The 13,893-nt window shown below is 42.7% G+C and overlaps 1 long non-coding RNA gene across 1 annotated transcript; it reads right to left on the bottom strand.

The window, feature by feature from the left end:
- Positions 1 to 265: 265 nt before the first annotated feature.
- Positions 266 to 4,037, bottom strand: LOC122236419. The gene is made up of 2 exons (XR_006214472.1): positions 3,941 to 4,037; positions 266 to 478 (listed from the first exon to the last, which is right to left on the bottom strand). It is a non-coding gene; the product is annotated as an uncharacterized LOC122236419 (long non-coding RNA).
- Positions 4,038 to 13,893: the final 9,856 nt, after the last annotated feature.

Here is a 13,893-nt window from a genome sequence, read left to right as displayed (position 1 = left end):
ACCCAGGGCACCTGGGTGGCTCAGTAGGTTGAGTGTCTGACTTTGGCTCAGGTCATGATCTCACAGCTCATAAGTTTGAGCCCCGCATAGGGCTCTGTGCTGATGGCTCCGAGCCTGGAGCCTGCTTCGGATTCTGTGTCTCCCTCTCTCTCTGCCTTTCCCCTGCTCACGCTCTGTCTCTCCCTCTCTCTCAAAAATAAATAAACATTAAAAAAATGTTACAATGAGAGACCCAATGAGAGATGCAACCACCCAAGAAGACCAATGAAGAGGAGAAACAAGATTTTTTAGAAATATGATGAAGTCATTTTCTCCCTCTGCAAAAACTCAGATGTCACTGGATCTGTTGTGACAGGAAAGGCTGGAGAAGGGTTGAAACCTCATCACTTCAAGGCATGTCACAATTCTTGGGAAGTCTCAGGGATGTCTTCCATCATTTCTGGCCTCCAGAGCACGGTCTACCCGGCTGGTTGCAGTCCTGTGCAGAATCAAATTTTAAGCCATGCCAGATTGAGAGTAAGTTAAGATACATTTCAGCTATGGTATAAATTCCGAGACACTTTGACTACTTGGGTAGGTAGCAAAATGAGTGAGCCCCACAGAATTTATTGGAAGTGAAACCATTGAGAAATACAATTCATATCCTAAAGAGTAAGACTCTATTTGAAACAAGTACCATGGGGGACGCCTGGGTGGCTCAGTCGATTAAGCATCAGACTTTGGTTCAGGTCATGATCTTACAGTCCGTGGATTTGAGCCCCGCGTCGGACTCTGTGCTGACAGCTCAGAACCTGGAGCCTGCTTTGGATTCTATGCCTCCCTCTCTCTTTGCCCCTCCCTTGCTCATGCTCTGTCTGTCTCTCTGTCAAAAATAAATAAACATCAAAAAAATTTAAAAAAAAGTAGTACTATGGAATAAGCAAATACAAGCATTCTTGTAAAAACTTCAAACAGAGAAATGTATAAAATAGAAAGGAAATCCCCTCATAATTAGGGTTAGGATCAAAGACTAAGTAAGTATCAGGGATGTCTTTTGTGAACATCAGCGTAGTAATAGAACAAAATAATCTAGTTGTATGTTTGGCAGATGCCATTTTCCAGAACGCGATGAGACACGACTTCCTAAAAAAGATGTGCTGAGATGTTCCTTTGGTGTGAGGTGGGACAGTGATGGGGATGAAGTAAAAATGGTCAATGCTGGGATGTTAAAACCAGAGTTAGCCTCTAGGTTGTGATGCTGGGTGAAGGAAGCCGGCCACAAAAGGGCAGATACTGTGGGATTCGGCTCGGGGGTGATATGTGGAAGAGGGAGATTGATGGAGACAGAAAGCAGACGGTGGTCACCAGGGGCCAGGGGAGGCCAAAGAGCCTTGGTGTTTAATGGGGACTGGGTTTCAGTCTGGGAGGATGAGAAAGTTTTGGAGATGGATGGTGGGGAGGGGCGCACTATGACATGAATGTACTTCATGCCTTGGAACTGAAACTTAAAAATGGTAAATTTTAGATATTGCATATTCTATCACCATCACAGCCACAAAACCTTAACAAGCCTGTCCCTGGATCAAATGTGCTGACTTAAAAAGGAGACTCAGACACACGTGGCTGGTGTTATTACCTCCTACAGAGGATATATATTCACTCTTGAATAGACCCTGAAGGGCAGTTTCCACCCAAACTTTCCACGACATCATTTCGTTCTTCAAGTAGCTACTCATTACACGTTTCTTTTTTTTTTTAAGTGATAGAAATTAGCTTACCAGGGGAAAAAAACCGGTATTACGATCATTATATTGTTTCATGCTTCTCTCCTCTTCACAAATCTATGTAATTGCTACTACTCCATCGCTATTGTGAGCTCATTACTGATCCAATCATCAGTTATTTCTACAGAAGGAGGGACACACACACTTATTATGTGGAAATTCAGGGAAGAGGCTTCACATGAAATAATAGAGATTGAAGCACAAAATTCAAAAATGTTTTCAGGTTTTGGACCACATCGTTAGGGGAAGCGATAGGAATAAATAACTTTTAACGTAGCAATCACCAGGCCACCTATTTTCAAATGATTATTGGCCCTTGAAGAATAGTAAGGCATCAAACTGGGTAATAACTTTCAGGCTAATGTAGAGGAATATAGTCGTGTTTCCTTATATCGCCATTTCCCTTCCCATTTATTCCACGACCGGCGGATATACGCTTGAAATATTAGGGAGAATGCTGCCAGTGTTGCCAGCTGCCTGCCACATATATGCTTCATAATCTGCTAAAAGGAGGCTCTGGAAATGATGCTTTCTGTCCGCAGAAATCATTTAAAACTCTTCTTCCTTCTGCTTTCTCTGGGCCCCCGATATATCCACTCCAAAAGGATAAGTGTGGATTTTTAACCTGTCAAAGACGTGAAAGATGATCCGGCTAATGTTTTAGAATCCCTTTTATCTTGAAAGTTTATTTCACAGTCTATGGAGCAGGTTTTGAATATGACTCAAAAGAGGGAACAATCAGGCAGCGATCTAGCCCGGTACTAAATAAAAATGATGACCATGGAAAGGCTCTTAAGTCTCTCGAGTTCCCTGCGTGAAAGGTGGGACTTGGGGGGATTGAGCCGGGGGTGGAAAGCACATCACCCCCCAAGCCTGGGGCCTCCCCCAGAAGCTCTGCGAGAGATTTCTCTGGCTGGCTGTGTTGGCTCCAGGGGCCAAGCTCCACTAAGTTGTCCTGACGCTAATACCTAAATGCAACCCTACTGAGGTTGCGGGCGGGGGTCCTTTAGCTCGGGATTTAGTGAAGGCCTCAGGTGTGTCAAGAATGAGCTCAAGCTGGCGATGAGAAGTAGCTGGAATGTACTGTGATGCACAGCAGCGCACACAGGCCAGCACACTGACACTACGTCACCATCATGGGCACACCAACACACATATGTCATGCCACTGGCACACCCACACCACATCACCAGCAATGCATTCAGGACATTGTTCTGAGATCTTAGATTTCTTCTTTAACAGTAATAATAGAGAGACACCTGGGTGGCTCAGCTGGTTAAGCGTCCAAATCTCGGTTTGGGCTCACATCATATCTTACGTTCCATGAGCTCAAGCCCCACATCAGGCTCTGTGCTGATGGCACAGAGCCTGCTTGGGATTCTCTCTCTCTCTCTCTCTCTCTCTCTCTCTCTGCCTCTCCCCTGCTCATGCTCTCTCTCTCGCTCTCAAAATAAATAAATAAACCTAAAAAATAATAATAGAATTAGATGATATTTAATGAACTTCCTGTCTTCAGGTCATGCTAGGCAAAGAAAATAGTGTCTTTTTTTCTAATGATTATTTATTTTTGAGAGACAGCAAAACAGAGAAAGAATGTGTGAGTGGAGAAGGGCAGAGAAGAGGAGACAGAGGCTCCTCATTAAGCAGAAAGCCTGACTGAGGGCTCGAACTCAGGAATTATGAGATCATGATGTGAGCCGAAGTTGGATACTCAATGGACTGAGCCAGCCAGGCACCCCAAGAAAATGGTTTCTAAGATAACATCGCTGCCTGTTATTCAGGTTTGAGATGGTATTGCCATGCTGGCAGGACACCTTGGAAGGAAGAAGTCTTTCCACAGAAACAAAGCTCAACTAAAGGTATCCTGGGATGGACCAGATGAAACTGCATGAGAGACACCACTGCGGAAGGAAGGATGCAGGCCAGACCAAAGCAAGAGTAGGGCCTCAGCTCTGCCACCCTGGGAGCCAGTCCTTCAGGGGCTGTTAAACAGAGAGGCTAGACAAGCCTTTGGAAGCCAACCAGACAGGAAAAAAATCCCAACCTTTTCAGCCCCAGAGTGAACTCCAGCCAGTTCCCAGCTGGGAACCTCAGTTCCATCTGTGGCGGAAGGACACCAAGGCGCCACAGAAGTTTGTCGTGTGTGGCCAGTGACGTGATGCGTGCCAAGTGCTTACTGGGGTCTCTCGAACAGGTGAATGGTGGCTCGTCAAGACGAATAAGAATCATGGTAAAATGTCCTGTCCTTGCCTCCCAAATCATGAAATGGGACTTTCCATCAGCACATGGCGAGGTTTTTTCCAAACCTCCAGACTCAACTCACATCGGTACATCAACTAGTGATGACTATGTCAGAATCGCTACCTGTTTATTGGTCATGGTGACGTCGGTATCCTTTGTTCAGGGCCTCCCCGCAACACTGAAATTCCTTCAGTGTTCTCTCATAATTTACCAAGTCCTTGTGACATTCGGGGTTTCTCTCAGTGTTGCCTCTGCCTGCAACACTACACCTGACCCCTTACTCACCTATATCTGATGTATCCTTTATGTTTCACCTTGAATGGCGCTTTCTAGGAAGCCTTCTCTCCAGACCTAAATTACCTTCGGTTGCCTTCCTAACTGCCCCATTTCTTCTTTCACTTCCCTGGATGTGATGGAGGCCTCCGTGTTAGACTACGTTCTGGGGAAGGGGCAACACTGTCTTAATCTGTCCTGTACCTCCAACACCCACCTCAGGCCTATATGTGGTATGCACCCCACAGTGTGGATCGAATTGAATTGGATCTGTTGGCTCAAGCGGAGGTTTGAAATCTCCTCAGAGAACAGTGGTCAGGAAGGTCAGGGTGCCCCAGGATGCTCTCTGTTCAGAAAATGAAAAGGAGTCACTAATAAGGGGAGACCCTGGACAGCGAGATGGTGCTTGTGAGGGTCACAAGCTCTGGAGGATGAAACCTGCACGTAAAGTGCCCTTGGAAATCCCAGTCACCATCGCAGAGCTGGGTTTCAGCACTAGGCTATGGGCACAATTGGGAAGCTTGGAAACTTTACCACTCTTCCCAAATTCAACGTGTTGGTTAGAAACAAACGTTTCTCTGTTTGCAAATGGCAATAAGATTATGGACATCAAAAGAGGTGGTATTCGGTGGGAGAGCTCCAAGGACAAGAAACTAAGGGAAGGACAAACAGAATCACACCGGGTTTTCCAGCTGTCCCGACCTGAACACATGACCCCTCTCCCCCAGTTCTCTACTCCATATTTGCTTTCTATTTGCACAAGGGCATTTTAATCTTCCCAGATTATCATTACTGTTGTTGTTGTTGTTTAATTTGAGAGAGAGAGAGAGAGAGAGAGAGTGCAAGCAGGGGAGAGGAGAGAGAATCTTAAACAAGCTCTATGCTCTGTGCAGAGCCTGATGCAGGGCTCAATCCCATGACCCTGGGATCATGACCTGAGCCCAAATCAAGAGTTGGATGCTCAACTGACTGAGCCACCCAGGTGCCCCTTATTACTGGTTTAATTCCAAGACTTACTATACATTTATAGTAAGCAAGACAACATGTCAGTTTTGTAAAGAGAGACAAATAGATAACAGAATAGACTAGAGGGTCCAGAAATGTACTCACACATATATGGACAATTGAATTTTGGCAAACGTATGAAGCTAATTCAGTGGAAAAAGAATAGTATTTAGAATAAAAGTTGTGTAATGATTGGATTTTCTTAAGAAAAAAAAAAGGGAGAATAAAAAGAAAAAAGGAAGAGGGGAAAATTTTCCCCCAATTCAAAAATTAACCCAAAATGGATCATAGACCTAAATGTAAAACCTAAAACTACAACAGTACTAAAGGAACACATTAGAGAAGACTTTAGAGATCTTAGGTTAGGCAGACATTTCTTAGACACAACATCAAAATCATTATCTATTAAAAATAAATTTAAAGGGGTGCCATCGTGGCTCAGTTGGTTGAGCATCTGACTCCTGATTTCAGGTCAGGTCATGATCTCACAGCTGTGAGATCGAGCCCTAGTTCAGCTCTGTGCCGGGTGTAGAGCTTGCCTGGAATTCTCTCTCTCTCTCTCTCTCTCTCTCTCTCTCTCTCTCTCTCTCTCTCCCTTTGCCCCTCCCATGCTCACTCACACACGCATGTTCTCTCTTAATAATAATAATAATAATAATAAATTTAAAAACAGATTTTATCAAAATTCTACCTTCTGGGCCTTGAAAGACGACATTAGAAAAAGTGAAACAATAAATCCCAGGGAGTATTTGAAAATCGTATATCCAATAAAGGACTATGAACTCCACACCCAATTAAAACACGAGGAAGAGGTTTGAAGAGATACTTCATCAAAGGTGATACAAGAATGGCAAGGAAGCAGAGGAAAGATACTCATCACCATTATTCGTTAGGGAGAATGACCAAAATTTAAAAGACCGATCATTGCACGTGTGGGCGAGGATGTGGAGGAAATCCAACTCTCCAATATTGCTGAAGGGAAGATTAAATCAGACACACTGCTTTGGAACAGATATTGGCAGCTTCTGAAAAATTTGTATGATTCAATCATCCCACTCCCACATATTTACCCAAGACAAATGAAAGCTTATGTCCACACAGAGATTGTACATGAGTATGTCTATGAGCTCTCTTTTCCATACCCAAAAGCTCAACAACAGTTGAATGAATAAACATATTGTGGTATTTCCATACAGTGGGAAATGCTCTGAAATAAAAACAAACTATGGATACATGAAACAACACAGACAAACTGTGTGAAACAACACAACAAATACTATGAGTGAAAGGAGACACTCAAAAGAGAACCTATAACGTATAATTCCTTACATATAAAAGTCTGGGAAATGCAAATTAATCTATGGTGACAGAAGGCAGCTCAGAAGTGCCTAGGGAGGGGGTGAGGGATGGAGAGAGGTGGGAAGGAAGGATTGGAAAAGAGCACGAAGGAGCTTTGGACAACAGGTGATACGTTCATTATATTGACTGGAGTGAGGGTTCCATGACTCTATGCGTATGTCAGAAGTTTATTCAGTTGTATCCTTTAAATACACGCAGCGTATTGAATTTCAATTACACTTCAATATAGGACTGCTGTAATGCATGGATGTATATCCTTGTACATTTGGAAGGCAATGTGTTTGAAAAATCCCTAAGTGGAAGTGTGTATCTTAAGGGCACATGAAAACGAATATTGATATTCTCACCACTATGCACAAGGGGAATGATGTATTGTAAAATATTTCACCATAATGCACAAGACTACAACTCTAGAAACAATCCAGAAATCCATTTTAAGTGAATTGCTTAATAAATTGTGGTTTATCGACATGGCTATTAAAAGACCAAGGCAAGTCTATTGATGGCTTTATGGGAAATTAAAGAAGCAAGATACAGCACAGCATTTACAGCATGCCGCCCACTTGGGGGAAAATATAGATATTCATGTGTATGAATGCTTGTATATGTGTGCACCACTCATGGAAGGACACAAACGAAACCAATATCAGAGAAGGAAACAGGTGATTTGGGGAAAGATCTAGAAGATTTACTTTCACTTGTGAAAAAATAATCCCTTTGTCTTTGGAGAATTTTTTTTTTCATTGTGCATATACCACATATTCATTAACGGAGGAGGGCCTGGATGGGGAGGCAGAAGAGCAAGCAAGAAAATAATAACCAGGGCTCCTGGGGGGCCTCAGTCAGTCGAGCGTCTGACTCTCGATTTGGGCTCAGGTCATGATCTCCGTAGTTTGTGAGTTTGAGCCCTGTGTCAGGCTCTGTGCTGACGGTATGGAGCCTGCTTGGGATTCTTTCTCTCTCCCGCTCTCTCTATGCCTTCCCCACTGACTCTCTCTCACGATAAATAAACTTCAAAAAAGAAAAAAAGGAAAGAATATCCAAATGCTTTTTGCATCGTTTGCAGAAAATAAGAAACATTCTTGGGATGGCAACTTACGCATTGTCGATTCTTAATCTTAAACCTGTTTGTAACACCAGGAAAGCAGAGCAAAGATGACCTATTGGGGCGCCTGGGTGGCTCAGTTGTTTAAGCATCCAACTCTTGATTTCGACTCAAGTCATGATCTTGCAGTTCATGAGCTTGAGCCCTGCATCAGGCTCCGTGCTGATAGTGCAGAGCCTGCTTTGGATTCTGTCTCCCTCTCTCTCTGCCCCTCCCCTGCTCACTCTCTCTCTCTCTTTCTCCCTCTCAAAAATAAATAAATAAGAATTTTAAAATAAAGATGACCAGAGCTAATATATGGTGATTATACATGCATTCATATATAATAGGTTTATATACACATGCATGTGTACATGCACGTGTGTGTGTGTGTGTGTGTGTGTGTGTGTATGTGTGTGTGTGTATGTGTATAAGGTCACTGATTCTCCATTCAAGGAAAAATACACCAGTGAAGAAATTTACTGCAGAGTTAGCCCAGGGGGGAATTTGGGTATTTCACTGTCATAAGGCAGTGCTTGGGGATTGTACTCATCAAGGATTGAAAACTAGTAAGTACTCATGCGAGGCTGGAGTTAGTCTGGGGTCTGCTCACACCCGACTGAAACAACTCCCCTCTTCACTGGTCAGAAAGGGATCTCCAAGTAGACCCAGTAAGAGTCAGGGTCACCTGAAGTTAATAGTTCCAAGCGTGGTAGTCAGGAGACGAGAATCACGAGCATATCACTAAGTTAATTTACCTTCTGCTTCTTGCTGTCAAGCTCATTAAAGTTTTTTAATGGTGTCAGTTTAATACACATTAGGAAAAACAACTCGGATTTAAATAAAAGAAGGCAATATGCCATTTATAAGAATTGTACTCACGGGTGAGAAGAAAATGCAGAAATCTCTTTTTGAGAAACAAGTGAGGACTGGTCTATGGGGACCCGGGGCCTGTGGGGAGGTAAGGAGGTTAGAAATCATGACAGTGACAAAGAAGGGGCCTGGATGTGCAGCCATAGAGTCGGCAAATGCTGTTTGGAAGGAGCCCTGATCACATCTGGACACGGAGGAACTGAACCCCTAGTCAGGCCACAGATAAGGCATCTCCCAACGTGCCTTCCAAGTGACTTTGAGTCAAGAGTAAACTTGACTGGCAGACGGAGGGTACAAGGGCTCTGGCATTTTCTCTCCCTCTCATTCAATCAGTCAGTCAATAAATATGTATGAAGCTACCACAAAGTGCGTTACCTGATTGAGGCGCTGAGATCTTCAAAGACTTTCAAAACACTGTTCTCCTTCTTGAGAGTCTTAAAATCTGACAAAAAGAAAAGAGTTATAAATAAACATATCTGCATTTTTAGCACCCATCTTTGCAATCTCAAACATGGAAGGCACCTTCATGGTCATAGAATCCGAAATCCCTTTCCAGATGTGTGGCTGGTGGAGCCCACCCCCCAGGGTGTGCAAAAGGACACTCCACCATGAGAAGAGAGAAGAGTGGACTGTTTACTGATGTTTTGTTTTGTTTTGTTTTTTGATGTGGTCCTTGGGATGCGGACTCATGCATTTTTTAATCGTCCTGACGTTTTACCACAGGAGGACACACACATGAGATAGTTGCTCAAATTTGTAGAAAGTTGAGCTTAATTTAAAGACTTTGAAGGTCACACGTGTACTAGTCCCTTCATTAGCATTATCATACACAGCAGCTTTAAATATCACCACAGAGACTCTAACAAACAAATCTCTGGTGACCGGCATCACTGTTGCTCACTTTTAAATTGCTTTGTCACAAAGACATCACACAGGGAAACTCTCCGTGATAGTGGCCCAATTCCAGGCAGAGTGTGTTCCCCTACCCGTTTTCTCTTCCTTCCGTTGTTACCTTTTGTCAAAGGGGAAATGAGTTGAAATCCGGTAGGTTTCTCAGTGAACTCAAACTACTTCTGGGTGGTCATTTGTTCTATGCTAAGTGGTTCACACACCGTTTTATTGATGAGCTGTCTTGTGGTCCAATTTATGGTCAAACCCCAATTTCCTCCACCTCTCTGTGAGCCACTGCCATTACTGTTAGTACCAGTATGTAAAGTGGTCGAGTGGTCATTGTTGCTATTGGGGATTTTCTTCCCTAAGCAGTGGGCCATTGCTCTGCTTTTGTTAAAGCTACTAAGTCATTTTGTTGTTCCTAGAAATTTTTATAATATTCTGTTTATTTATGAATTTCCACTATTATTAAGGCTTATTTACTATTCTTTTATTCCATCTGGAGTCTTCTTCCTCTTCGTCTTCCCCTTCCCCTCCTTCTTCTCCTCCTTCTTCTTCTTCTTCCCTCCTCCTCCTCCTCTTCCTTCTTTTGATAGAGAGAGGAAGAAAGGGAGAGTGCATGAGTGTCGCTGGGGGAGAGGACAGAGGGGGAGAGAGAGAGAGAGAGAGAGAACTTTAATCCAGCTTCACAGAGCCTGACATGAGGATCAGTCCCATGACTTGGACCATGACTTGAGCCAAAATCAAGAGTTGGACGCTCAACCAATGAGCAACCCAGGTACCCCTGGATTATTCTTTAAAAAAAAACTCCATTTGGGGCGCCTGGGTGGCTCAGTCGGTTGGGCGTCCGACTTCAGCTCAGGTCATGATCTCGCGGTCTGTGGGTTCGAGCCCCGCGTCGGGCTCTGTGCTGACCGCTCAGAGCCTGGAGCCTGTTTCGGATTCTGTGTCTCCCTCTCTCTCTGACCCTCCCCCATTCATGCTCTGTCTCTCTCTGTCTCAAAAATAAATAAACGTTAAAAAAAAAAAGAAAGTTCATTAAAAAAACTCCATTAACAGATAAATCTTTTACAAATATTATCTAATGAGAGTGTTTCTAGCATGACAACATTATATTTTTGAGGGACCTCCGACATTGCAATCTTCTGCACCTATTATAATTACACTTTTTGGTGCGTCCTGTCTCTTAACATTTTTTCCCTTCCACAATCCCTCTTTCTGAAATAAAACTTATCTTCACTTAGAGGGTTTTGTTTGTTTGCCTCTTTTATTTTTTTCACCTACTTCCCCTAAAATGTAAGGTTCATGTTGGATCATATTTGGCATGAGCCATCTTGGATACTAAGGTAACGTGATTGTCTCCTCCCAAAGATTCCCCCCCACACACCCACTTTTCCTCCACACACCAATTGCTTCTACTTAACATGAGACATTTTGAATTCTTTAAGGATTTTTTTCCTAGTCGTCCATTAATTTTCAGTAAAGTAAACAATATGGAAACACAATTTGGAGCCTCTTGAGTTAATGCCACCTGTACATGTGCAGACTGAGTACCAGGGACTCTTTCTAAGCCACATAATTGACTTTTGTTACCTGTTGACAGATAGGTTCACCGAAACCTCTGTTCTGAGTTATTTGGTTTCCTCGTGTAAACTAAGGATAACAGTGATACACTTTAGAAAATTAAAGAGAACTGTAAGTGAAGGCCCTTCCAACTCCACAGTGTATACTCAACAATTGCTTGTTCTTTTCATTCTGTGGAGGTTGCCATCCTTTGTTTCCAAGCATGGAATAGGAGTCTATACCTACAGGCAAGTTTTCTTTCCCGCAAAGGACTGAAGACAGGAAGCATTGGTAGTAAGAGTTGCCGCTGTGTACGGAGGAATGACTCACCGGGAAGTTCAACAGTGAAAGGCAGGGTGGCCGCCATTGACCTTGAGTGCGCCTGTGTCCTCACTGACACCACGTTAGCTCACGAACTAAGTTAGCCTTCCTTGGATTACGCTCATTGTTTAAATTAGACTATTAAAGTGGATAGAGGATTTTTGAAAGTTCTTCCTGAATATTGATGCAAGAAATGTATGTGGCAGAAGAAAGGGACAGTATGAGATTGTATTTCTCTCTGTCCCAGGATGCCGCGTGCCACTGAGGCACCGGGAAAACTTGAAGGAGAAAGTGGGCTGAGCTACGCTGCATTTTTATGGTTCTTAGCTCCAATTTAGAATTGTAATATTCTTCATTGTTTTAGAAATGCCTTTTGACAAAGAGATAATTGAATTCTTTATACTGCAAATAAGTGATTCTTTCTGTAGCATAAATGTCGTGGTATTCTATTTCTGCTTCATAAAACTCAGTGACTCTTCAAGGCACTGAAGGTCCTCCAACCTGGCCATGTTTTCCCTTCCTAGCCTCATCCCTAACACCCACTTCTCATTATATGTGTGTCAGACATGCTCAGTTCTTAATGTCCAACACTTTACTTGCAGTGGATTATTTAATCCTCAAAAAATATTTTTAATTAAGCTACCTTTTGCCTCCATCATACATCAGACTATCAAATTTAGGTGATTTTCCAAACATCGTAAGAATGCTAACATTCCTTCAGTGTCTGCTGGGTCTTCTGATATTGAGTCATTTCTACAGTAAGCGACAGAGAAGCCAGCTTCCAGAGAAGCCAAACTTCCAGAATGGCCATGTAAAGATTTATATGAATCTGTTCATCCACAAAAGCAAATTAAAGCACTGTCAAAAAGCATCAAAATCAACTTTACTCAAAAGTCGCAGAGTTAGCCATGGGCTTGAAGCAATTTGAGGAGTGTTTACCCGTGAAAAGTTGCTGCTTCTGAGTAAGAACAGCGGGGTTTGCAGTTCTGTGGCTTGACCTTAGCCCATCCCCCTTCCTCAGTGACCGGAGATCCTGAAACAGTCAGCCTTACAACCACCAGGGGGAGGCTTAGAGCTCCTCATGGAGTCCAAGTTCAGCACATCATCAATATCACAGCTCTCTTGATAGTTAACAGGACACTGTGATACCAGTTACAAAGGCCTAATCAAACATTTAAAAGGAAAACCTTGGAAAGGATATACCCATAAGGGGACTTCATAAAGCTCTGACATTGTGGGGGATCTAGGAGGCCACAGACAGGGCAGTGTGCATATCTACGACAGACCAGAGAGGACCCCTATGGCCTACTTTAGGGTTTTGCACCAGCAGGAATGAAGGATAGGGCAGAACTGTAGACGAATGTCTCAGGAATGTCCGAAAACATTCAGAGTCCTCACAGGTCAGGGTGGGAAACTGACTGGTTCAAGGCATTTCAGGACACCTCTGACCAATCATTAGCTGACACCATTTGTCCAGGAAAGTTAGTAAGCAAGCAAACAGCAGGGTATAAAAGAAAAAAAGAAAGACAAGAAATACAGCAATAACATCAAATCTTGTGGGAGATGGGAAAATCTGATCTCTAGAGTCGTCACATTATATAACCTAAAAAGCCCACTGTTTTTTTAAGTTTACTTATTTATTTTGAGAGAGAGAGAGAGAGAGAGAGAGAGAGCGCTGGGGAGAGACAGAGAGAGGGAGAGAGAGAATCCCAAGCAGGCTCTGCACTGTCAGCACAGAGCCCAATATGGGGCTTGATCTTACAAACCGTGAGATCATGACCTGAGCCAAAATCAAGTGTTGGACACTTAGCCAACTGAGCTACCAACGCACTCTGAAAAAGTCCAGTTTTGAGTCCAGCACTATTTCAAGAAATAGAGATTTTTAATGAAAAGTTAAGTCTACACACCCAAGAAGCTCAACAAACTCCAAGTACGATAACCTCATAGGGATCTACACTTAGACACATCAGAGTAAATTTCTTGAAAGAAAAATACAAAGAGAGAACCTTGAAAACAGCAAAAAAAAAATCATTGTGTACAATAGATTCTCAATAAGATAAACAACTGACTTCTTATCAGAAATCATGGGCAGTGATTGGCAGAGGGCAGTGGGGTGACATATACAAAGTGCTAAAAAAAAAAGACAGCCAAGAATATTCTATGTGAGCAAAATTATCTCTCAGAAATGAAAGGGATTCTGAGAAAGACAAAGTAACTCAAAGAATTTGCCTCCCATAAACCTGCCTTATACGAAATATCAAGAGTCCTTCAGACTAAAAAAAATGGACAAGTGGTTAATTCAGATCCGTATAGAGATATAAAGCATATCAGCCAAACCATTTATATAGGTAAATATAAAAAAGAGTATAAACATTTTAGACATTTTTCTTATCCTAGTTGATTTGGAAAACACTATGTAAAATTATTATTATTATTATTATTACTATTATTAGTTATATGTATTTATTCTGAGAGAGACAGAGGTAGTGTGAGTTGGGGAGGGGCAGAGAGAGAGGAGAC

Source organism: Panthera tigris, chromosome A2, assembly GCF_018350195.1.
Source record: "Panthera tigris isolate Pti1 chromosome A2, P.tigris_Pti1_mat1.1, whole genome shotgun sequence".
In the NCBI taxonomy this organism is placed as follows: Eukaryota; Metazoa; Chordata; class Mammalia; order Carnivora; family Felidae; genus Panthera; species Panthera tigris.
This window is presented reverse-complemented; position numbering and strand designations above follow the sequence as displayed.